This window comes from Schistocerca gregaria, chromosome 3 (assembly GCF_023897955.1).
Source record: "Schistocerca gregaria isolate iqSchGreg1 chromosome 3, iqSchGreg1.2, whole genome shotgun sequence".
Lineage (NCBI taxonomy): Eukaryota > Metazoa > Arthropoda > Insecta > Orthoptera > Acrididae > Schistocerca > Schistocerca gregaria.
In genome coordinates this window covers 629,959,593-629,970,922 of record NC_064922.1, presented here as the reverse complement: position 1 = coordinate 629,970,922, position 11,330 = coordinate 629,959,593, and positions in this window count along the sequence as shown.

Genomic DNA, 11,330 nt, shown 5'->3' with positions numbered 1-11,330 from the left:
CAGTAGTAGGACGTGTACAGAAGGTTATTTCGGATAACGGTCCGCAGTTTAGGTCAGACATATGGAAGAAAATGTTAGAAAGTAAGAACATAACACCTATTTACATATCAAGATATCACAGTTCTTCCAACCCATCAGAAAGAATAATGAAAGAGATCGGGAAGTTATGCAGAATTTATTGTCATAAAAGACATACAACATGGGATAAATATATTTTACAGTTTCAAGAAGTGATAAATGCAATACCCAATGAATCTACGATGCTATCACCAACCGTAATACTGACAAATAAAGACCCACCGAACAAAATTACCGAACTAATTACTTTTCCTAAGACGCGTAGGCTTCGACATTGTGAAATAATAGACACAGCATTAGCAAACACTAAAAGAGCTGCAGATCGGCGGAAGAAACAACAGAAGCAGGTAAGTCGACTACAGAAGTACGAGATTGGCGACAAAGTACTGATTCGCACTCATTTTCTTTCCAACAAAGGTAAGCACAGATGCCGTAAATTCGAACTTCTGTATGCAGGCCCTTACAGAGTTCGTAATATTCCACACGCTAATGTAGTGCATGTGGAAACGCTACGTAAGAAGAAATCATTAGGGAATCATCATGTATCCAACGTGAAACATTTCTTGACTTAAATTTTTGCATTTCAGCTGACGAAAGGACGGCGTGACACGTAAGTATGCAACAATGGTAGTTTCAGCGCACTTCAGTAACAAACAAAGCCGCGACACGCAGCGGGCCGCTAATATTTCACCGTACCTTAAAGAACACAGCAGTACTTAATGATGCTACGCCAGCCAAGACAAATAAAAACACGAGAAACATTTCCTAACTTAAAGAGAACATGCAGACAACGACACGACGTATGAATTTGTGCACTGAGAGCTCATAAATGAAAGAAATTTTTTTTATAACGTGACATAATTACTTAAGAAAATGTCGATTTTTGCAATAGCTAAACTGATAATATAGATCGTTCATTAATCAATTATTTTAGTGGTAACATTAACATGTACTCTTTATTCCAGAATGCAGCATTGTTGTCACACGTCATCAAAATGAAACGTAGTTTTAGTTAGAATAAGGATGTGAATCTTTAGGTCACGCAGATAGCTGACGCTAATTGTCATTACAGAAATTTTATAGGTCATGCCGGGAGCTGACGTGATTTTGCAGCAGTTAATATTATGATAAAGTGTTTTATAGGTCATGCCAGGAGCGGACGAGAAGTACCAGAAGATGTTTATTGAAGTCATGCCGTGCACTGACGATAATTAATACTGAATGTTTTATAATAAGTCATGCCGTGCGCTGACGTTAATTAATGCTGAATGTTTATAACAGGTTATGCAGAGAGTTGACACAGATGCAGAAGAAGAATGTGTATGTTATGTTAGTATATAAGAAATGTATAATGTTAAGAAATAATTTTGCTAGCATGTGACACATTGCAACACTATGGATGGGGACCACACATTACAATGTCTAACCAGAATAATGTTTACCTTAATTTTCAGCTGCAAAAGAATACTTTAAATAATTTTATGACAGTAATTTTATTGTATATTATGACCTGACATTTGACGACTCATAACTGACGACTACACCCCTGAATGGAAGATAAAATTTTAGGACAGTAAGTCAAGAAATGCATTGTCAACAAAATTGATAATTAATGATGTAAGAAACTAAGATATGTAAATACAGAATAGGTAATAATGTACTTGTCTATAACAAATCTGTATACTATCAAATACTGAATAAGTAGGAACTTTTATGTCTTTTATATATGGGAATAATTTTCTGGAAGAATTCTTAAATTAAAACTACATATTGTTACAAATTACGACACAACATATTTTGTCATAGGGAAAATTATTTGGTAGTCAAATTATGGTACCAACAATGTCCGTTAACCCATTGCCAAAACAATTTTACCCGTACCTTAATTCCTGTGCATCCCCATGGTTATTGAGCACAGAATCAGTGAATTGTGAAACACGTGACTTCAACCAATGATGTTCTCGACGAGGTGTTTGCATACCTAGATGCACACCACAGCCCGATGTATGTCAGTTGGTGCCTGCATACCTAGATACACACCACAGTATGATGTACGACAATAGGTGTTTGCATACCAAGATGCACAACACCAACCTTAATGGACCATTGGAGATGGAACTTAATCCTGATGTGGCTGCGGCAACTCAGGCTATTCGACGACGTACTTAGTGTTTGGGTACACTAAAACTATGGAGCAAGGCGATGATGGAACCACATGGCGAAACCTGGTGTTGTGCTATGTGAGGGAAAGGAAAAGACTTTTGAGTGCATTCACAGACAGTTGCCAGTGCTTTGACCATGCTATCCAATTCCTTTTGTACCTTCCTTAATTGTGGTACTAAGAGATGCCAATTTGAATTAAATGTTTCATAATGTAAACTTTCAATTGCTTCATATGATCTGTATATTGATTTTCACATTTACTCTTATTCTTGTTGTTAAATTTAAGGGAACCAAATTTTACTTGATGTACAATTCCTACTAAAACCCTTTCTATTTACATATTCTCTTTATTAGAGATAGACAAATCATTTCGTATGACAGCATTTGTGTATACACTTTGTTCAAACTATTTTCTATAGTCAAATTTTATACTTATGTTGAGTCCATATGACTCAACAACGTAGTAAAATTTTAAGAAAGCCGAGTAGCGGCATATGTAATTATGTAATAGGCGTATTTAAACTGTTTTAGCATGTAATTATCTGAACTGTTTCTTATTTAAATTGTTTTGTTAATTAAATTGCATTGTGTATTATTGAGAAAGAGCGGGAAACCGCGCATAGATACATTTTGAGAAAGAGCGGGAAACAGCGCGCAGTAATACATCTGTAATGGTAGCAGGGATTGTCTGCACCAAAAACCACTGTTGGCGGCGAGACCGCACTTTTGTAGCATTGAGCGTTGGAAGCGAGCAGTTGCGAGTAAGATGTGAGACGAGGCAGTCGTAGCTAGCGAGACATGAGAGGAGGTCGCTGTAAGCGAGGTATGAATTAACACTTTGAAAGAAGCGGTGTGCTCGCCAGCCACTCGCTATATGTAGCGCAATGCTAGTTTTTAAGAATTTTTGTAAAGAACTATGCCCCTTGTAATTGTTTGTCAAGATCGTTCTCAGAATATACGAGGGTCAGTCAAAAAGTAATGCCTCCTATTTTTTTTCTACGTTTAATTGTCAGGAAATTTAAATGCAATTACATAGGTTGAAAACCACAACATTGAGGATCATTTTGTCATTTTTCAATGTAATCTCCGCCCATCTCTACAGTTTTGGTCCATCTTTGAACAAGGGCATGTAACCCAGCACGGTAAAAATCACAGCTCTGCTTCCTAAGCCATTGACGCACGGATGTTTTGACGGCCTCCTCATCTTCAAAATGAATCCCACGATGAGCTTCTTTTAGTGGCCCGAACAGATGGAAGTCTGATGGTGCCAGGTCAGGGCTGTATGTGGGATGAGGCAAAACTTCCCATCCAATTTTGACAATCTCGTCAGAGGTGTGACGACTGGTGTGTGGTCTTGCATTGTCATGCAAAAGAAGAACATCTGCCATTGATTTTGTTGGGCGAACTCGCTGAAGACGTGCTTTGAGTTTTTTGAGGGTTGTGACGTATTGAACAGAATTTATTGTGCATCCCTGCTCCAAAAAATCAACCAGAATCACACCCTCTGTATCCCAGAAAACTGTTGCCATAACTTTCCCTGCCGATCGCACAGTTTTGAATTTTTTCTTCCTCGGCGAGCTTGTGTGACGTCACTCCATTGACTGCCTCTTTGATTCGGGTTCAAAAAATTGCACCCATGTTTCGTCCCCGGTCACAATTTTTTTCAGAAACTCGTCTCCCTCCAAACGGAAGCGCTGCAAGTGTTGGGAGGCTATTGTTTTCCTTGCCTCTTTATTCTGATCGGTTAACATTCTTGGAACCCATCGTGCACAAACTTTTGAGTACCCCAATTGTTTAATAATCGTGATCACACTGCCTTTACTAAGAGAAATAATGCGACACACTTCATCTGCAGTCACCCGACGGTCACCACGAATGATGTCATCAACTTGCTGAATGTTGTGTGGAGTCACTGCACTCACTGGCCTGCCGCTCCGCTTTTCGTCAGTCAACGGTGTTTGCCCTTCAGCTTCCTTACAACGACGAACCCATCGTCTAACAGTGCTGACATCCACTGTCACAACACCATACACCTTCTTCAGTCTTTCATGAATGCGGTTGGGCGTTTCACCTTCTGCATTCAAGAATTCAATCACACAACGCTGTCTCAAACGAACATCGATGTCGGCCATCTTACAAACTTCTGCTGTGCTGCCACCTGTTGACACAGAAAGTTACTACTGCAGTGGATTGCAGAAGAAGGTTTGAGGAATGGCGCCAAATTCAAATTTTTCACTTAACTTAATTTTTTTAAGTAGAAAAAAAATGGGAGGCATTACTTTTTGACCGACCCTCGTAGTTACGTAATTTTGATGGAAAATTAGGTATGTAGCGCAACGCTACTTTTTAAGAATTTTTGTAAAGAACTATACCCCTTGTAATTGTTTGTCAAGATCGTTCTCAGAATATAGTTATGTAATTTTGATGGAAAATTAGGTATGTAGCGCAACGCTACTTTTTAAGAATTTTTGTAAAGAACTATACCCCTTGTAATTGTTTGTCAAGATCGTTCTCAGAATATAGTTAACTTCTACCAGATTAAATGCATTAACAATTTTCTATCCCAAAATCATTCACGTAAATGCTTTACGGAATTTATTGTTATCTTAAAAGAAAAGTCTAAACTGAGCTTCAGCTTTTATCAAATCTAAATTAACTTCAACTTAAAGAATTCCAGTCACAAAGTATTATGAAACTCCACCAGCAGCTTATAATTATGTTAAAGAGAAGTAAGTATATTCATTCCACAGTTTGCTGTAGCAGTCAGATGGCGATCCAGTATAAATAATTAAAGGTAAGAATCAGTCTTAATAATTTCAGGTAACGACTGAGGGCCACGGCGACAACACATTTTATGTTTCGTCGTAATAATCAGCAGGTAGTCTTGACAGAGCAGCAGTTAAAAGATTTTAAGAGACGCAGCGTTCAGTCAGCAAGCAAACGTTCATCCAATATTAGACGGGAAGGTTTCAGGCTACCAGTTTCAGCATTTCATTATGGTGCGTAGAATATCGTTGACACAACCTCTGCTCTGGAAGGGTGCCGCAGATGACAAGCAAAGAGGCCCTGCTATGAAAAGAATGTCACCCCAGACCATCACTCCTGTTTTTCAGACCAACTATTGGGCAGTAGTTGGTGGATGGTAGTTGCAGATACAACATCACTGGTATAGTAGTTTACAAAAACCAGTTCAGAGATGTTGGCCTCAGGTTGGATCGTATATACGATTGGAGTTAACTCCTTCAGCGTCTGTTAAGGCCTGAAGATGGTGCAATGAATCATCAAAACTGGTAGCTATACCATCGAAAGGACGGCTGCAGGTATTCCATTTTATTACATCAGTCTAATTATGTCTTTGAAAGAAAGTGTCATTTCTGTCATCTCATAACAAATTTCTTTCAGTACCTGAAGTACTAGACAGCAGCAGCCCATCACCTGTATGTTCCAAGGTTCATCGAACTTTGTTACTTGGCAGTTCCCCATCATTTGAAACGTACTTTGTTTCTTTAGTTTTGTACACTAGTGCAGAAACAATAGGTAATGTATATTGCTGGTGAGGATTTCCAGTGTTTCACTATAGTATCGTCGTCTCTACTACTGTTGTCATAAACACACTATGCGACAAAATGTAGCCAGACACCCCAAAACACGTTTTTCATATTAGCTGCATTGTGATGCCACCTACTGCCATATCAGCGACGTTAGTAGTCATGAGACATCGTGAGAGCAGAAAGGGGCGTTCTGTGGAGCTCTGATTAATAGAACGTGGTCAGGTGATTGGGTGTCAGTTGTGTCATACGTCTATACGCGAGATTTCCACACCAAAACATCCCTAGGTCCACTGTTTCCGATATGATAGTGAAGTGGAAACGTGAAGTGACAGATGGAGCACAAAAGCGTACAGGCTGACCTCGTCTGTTGACTCAAAGAGACCGCCGACAGTTGAAGAGGGTCGTAATGTGTAATAGGCAGACATCTATCCACACCATCACACAGGAATTCCAAACTGCATCAGGATCCACAGCAAGTACTGTGACAGGAGGGAGGTGAGAAAACTTGGAATTCATGGTCCAGCGGCTGCTTATAAGCCACACATCACGCCACTAAATGCCACGCGACACCTTGCTTGGTGTAAGGAGCGTAAACATTGCACGATTGAACAGTGGAAAAACGTTGTGTGGAGTGACGAATCATGGTACACAGTGTGACAATCCGATGGCAGGGCGTGGGTATGGTGACTGCCCAGTGAACGTCATCTGCCAGTGTGTAGTGGCAGCAGTAAAATTCGGAGGCGGTGGTGTTATGATGTGGTCGTGTTTTTCATGAGGAGGCTTGTTTTGCGTGGCACTATCACAGCATAAGCCTACGTTGATGTTTTAAATACCTTCTTTCTTCCCACTGTTGAACAGCAATTTGGGGAGGCAATTGTATCTTTCAACACGATCGAGCACCTCTTCGTAATGAATGGCCTATATCGGAGTGTTTACACGACAATAACATCCCTGTAATGGATTGGCCTGCACAGAGTCCTGATCTGAATTTCTATAGAACACCTTTGGGATGTTTCGGAACGCCAACTTCGTGCCGGGCCTCACTGATCAACATCGATACCTCTATTCAGTGCAGCACTCCATGAAGAAAAGTCTGCCATTCCCAAAGAAATCTTCCAGCACCTGACTGAACGTATGCCTGCGAGAGTGGAAGCCGTCATCAAGGCCAAGAGTGGGTCAACACCATTGAATTCGAGCATTACTGATGGAGGGCGACACGAACTTGTCAGTAATTTTGAGCCAGGTGTCCGGATACTTTTGATCATATAGTGTATGTTATTATAATCCTTATATCACAATTAAAGTTACAACGAAACCAAATATGCTGCTATATTTGAATGATTCTTGGAGTTACTTTTTTTTAATTGTTGAACTATCGTTATCTCTTAAAAATGTAATCCTCTGTAACATCGAAATACTTTAAATTCCAAATAAAACGTGCCTTCACGTTTATCTTAACAACAGTGAGAGTGATTGCAATTCTAGATATCTCCACACGCCATACCTTTCATCATCAAAGACTTTAAACATCGTCATTGTTTTATACGAATGCCGTTAAATTTATTCCATTCATTTAGTCAGTTGGTATTACGCTTTCAAGCCAGTTATGAAAACAGACTAGCAGTGGCCTATCGTGGCGTGACGACAGGTCACTGCTATTGTTGCCAGTATCAGTCTCATTAACTTACTTTCGTATAAAGCTGTTGTAACACCCCACCCGTCACTTTGGTTTTGGCGTGTGTTCACCTCAACTAATTGACTAACAGGTCAACATAGAGTGCAAAACTGCCCAAATATCGGATAACGCAAAAACGTAATATGGCCCTGTGACTCCTGATTGAACTGCGGCGGCAGTGTTGACATTAATTTATTCTGAATTGATCACTTTCAATTTAAATGGGGTGCACATTGATGTTATATTCAGCTATTGAACAGCAGATGCAAATGTTGAACATAAAATTAATTAAGAAAGTGACTTGGGATTTCAACTACTTGATTGAAAACAGATGCAGCCGATTAGCACAAATTTATTTTAGCTCCCGACCTTCAATCATCACATTACAAGACGCTCCTATCAGGCAGTGGTAATAAATTGCGTTCGCGTGGAGTAAAACGCGATAACTCAAAAGTAATTGCTATCAACTGACCCAGGCGTAATGTGAAGTGCACGAAGAATTCTACAATACATGGCCCATGAAACCCTCATGGAAACTTTGCTGACGTGATCTAATAAATTAATCGGTGGCCGGAGCGGGCGCAATATCACCGAATTCAGCGTGGTGGAGTGTCGTCGTTGTGCGGACATCGGCCCACCTCGTGGTGCTGCAAGGCTGCTCTCGTCTTTTCACTCCTAGCTATCTTGCTCAGTACATAGCTGAACCAAAACTTCTTATCTCCAAGCCCAATCGTTCCATTTGCTAAGTCCTAAACTGCAGAGATGCTCACTCTTTCTCAGGCAAGCTGAGTCAAGAACGCCATGTCTGCACTCTAGGCAAGCTGGGAAGACCTCTACTGACACTTCCGCCAGTCTGCTCTTCGCCTCGGTTTCCCCTCCAGCAAAATGACTTACGCCAATTGCTGCTCAAGTCGCATTAATTATGTGTCGCTTCCCAGTGCCAACCAACGCCTGCTCTGGGAAGTGAACAAATTCCCACAAAATTACCCTTCCTCACAACTTCTTCTATTTAGCTCCCCCCAGGCCACCCATCAAGGTTAGCATCTGCACAAACACCAAGTTTTCCGGAATTCTGACTCCCAGGAGAGTACTTCAAATTCCTTGGTCCTACGTTCCCATCAGAGGCCGGCATATTTCATTCTGTCACTCTTCACCTGATTTGCTTCAGGCTCTGTGGACCGTGAATTCATCAGCGTGAAGTTCTATAGTCACGAACATGCATATTTTGACCTCTGTTGACTGCTCCACCGTAGCTTTGCGCAGCTTTCTCGCATGTTTCACAGAAAACGGGATGATTTATCAACAGGCGTACAAATTCTCCGTCTGTTTCCCGGTACACCAGCATGGAGTCGGGGTCAACTACCCACTCACTGTCACTCATCTTAAGGCGGCTGGCGGCCGCGCACAGTTACCGATTTCTCAGAGCTTGAGCCGCCCTAAGCTGCCTATTGTCACTTCCCTTAGCCGCTCCCCCGGCGGCCACGGTCAATTCTGAGTACTTGCCTGGGGTAAACTAGCCTCCAGTAAATCGATGCGTTTCCTCAAAGTTTTCATGTAGTGTGAATTATTTTGAAACCATCACCCAACATTAATTATTCCAATATGTCCATACTATACCCTCTACAAGATGCATTGTGCCTTGTCAGTCAATTTTGTTCCGCCCTACTGTTCGCTCAACGTGAGTTAGATGATCTTTAATGACTTCATGTAAGGGACATAGTTCTTGCCATCTTACACTGTTTGTCAATATTTGCGCTGAGAATGAAATTTTAATATTACACCCATTTTCGATGTTTTTAGATTATCATTTATAACTAACAACAATGGTGGAAAACTGCTGCTACTTCAGCTGGCACCTACGTGTGCTATCAATATTTGAGTTTCACAGAGGATGAACGACGATTAAAAACCTTGCATCAGAAGTAAAAGCTGAAGAACTTCTTCCTTGAAAATATTTCCAAGCCTGATAATCACAAACTTGGTTCGAGTCATAGCTCCAAATTTGACGTTCTTTAGAGCCCTTTCACTTGGCGTACTATCATAATTTATTAAAATGAAGACTCGGTAATATGAACAGAAGAATATAAAAATTAAGATATTCCCTCTTTTCCTATTGCAAACATATTGCTTCATCAAAATTGCGACCCTTGTCTAAAAAAACTAGATACTCTTGCATTTACTTCCTCAATGCATTAAGTCAGATTCATTCCACATATCTAATTCAGATTGTTACGACGCATGTGGATTGCGAGTACAAATTCCATGAAACTTTTGAACAGGATCTGTTTATACTAGCGATATATGCGATTCAAAAGGCGATTAGAGGCAGTGGGCGTTTCCAACAAAAATCCTGTTTTTCACGTCCGTAGGTATTGTACCCTATGATTATGAACTGTGTAGTGTAGACGTCATTGAGGTAAATAAAAGAAGGGAACTGTCGTTACGTCACAAACTTGAAACTGACGTCGACGCCTTATATAGCCCAAGATATTAGGTGCACCGCATTTATACGTCTATGGTTCACCGCGGTAGGACTTCCACTGACGTCACTCTGACCTGGCCGTGCCCGGGTTCGACCATTGGGGATATCTGTCACCTTCGTGGTCGTATCCTATCTGGTGCTTTGATTGTGTGGATACATCGTTTCATAAAAAATTCTGGCTTGATCCGTTTAAGGGTACACTACTCGATCCGATTGTAATCTAAAGATTGAAGAACTTACATTTCATTTGTAAGTTGAGCCATTTAAGCGACATTTTCTCTTGTTCACATGAATTATGGTTGCGGTGTTTACGTTTATTGTAGTGGCTTTTTTACTCTGTAAATTTCTATTACTATTCACACGCTGAAGAACACATTAGAAGTAAGATTTCAAAGTGTAAAGATGTGTAAACTACAGTGAGACTAATGCACTGACAATTTAATACAACAAGAACTGTATTCTACATGGAGGTATACCTCTGTGGAGTTCTGTTTCTCTCACATTTCAGTAATCGTTCACTTTGTTGACATGTACAAGAAACGATAGCATGTCTTCGTTCTTTCTTCATTGTACACGTTTATGGCCTAACAAAGAAGATGTAGGTAAGTGTTCTTTTTGCGAACGTGATTCTTAAAAATGTTGTACATTCGAGTTGAAAGCTGAAAATGTAACGAACAAGCAGCAGTAGCAGTTTGCAGATAAGCAGTTGTTTTGGAGTTCCAGCATCATTTGCTATTGATACAAACACAGTAAAATGGATCATAGCGTGTAGGCCTTCACGGCCGGCGTCTGTAGTAATTAAAACTTCCGGGGATAAGAGGCCGTGGTCCAATAGTAGAAATACTTCTCTTCTAACAGGAAAGAAGAAGGCTTGAAATTAGATAAGATATGGCGATCGACTTTATACCAAAGATGTGACAATGGATTACCTTCGATCCAGAGTAATGACGCCAGCCAGAGATAGTTTTACTGTTGACAGCACGTGACGAGTGGTGGCGCCCTCTACGCGCTCTATATAAACAGGACCTCCACGGCCTAGCAGCCAGTCGTAGACTCATCTCAGATGATGTTGCCCGCAGCTGGCAACGAAACGTCAGGGAGAAGTATTTCTACTATTGGACCACGGCCTCTTAGCCCGGAAGTTTTAATTACTACAGTAAAATGGAGTTAAAAGTATTACGAAAGCATTCTTTTCACATCACATCCTCGTCTTCGGGTTATTCGAAATATGTCAACCGAAACAAGTTATATTAACGACACCAATTGTGTCGTATTACTAGAGCAAATACGCATTTAAGAACAGAAAAATGTTCGAAGTTGTCTTTCTGACACTATGTTATTCACTTGGGCACTGTAATTTTTAGTATTCAAAACAGCTGTT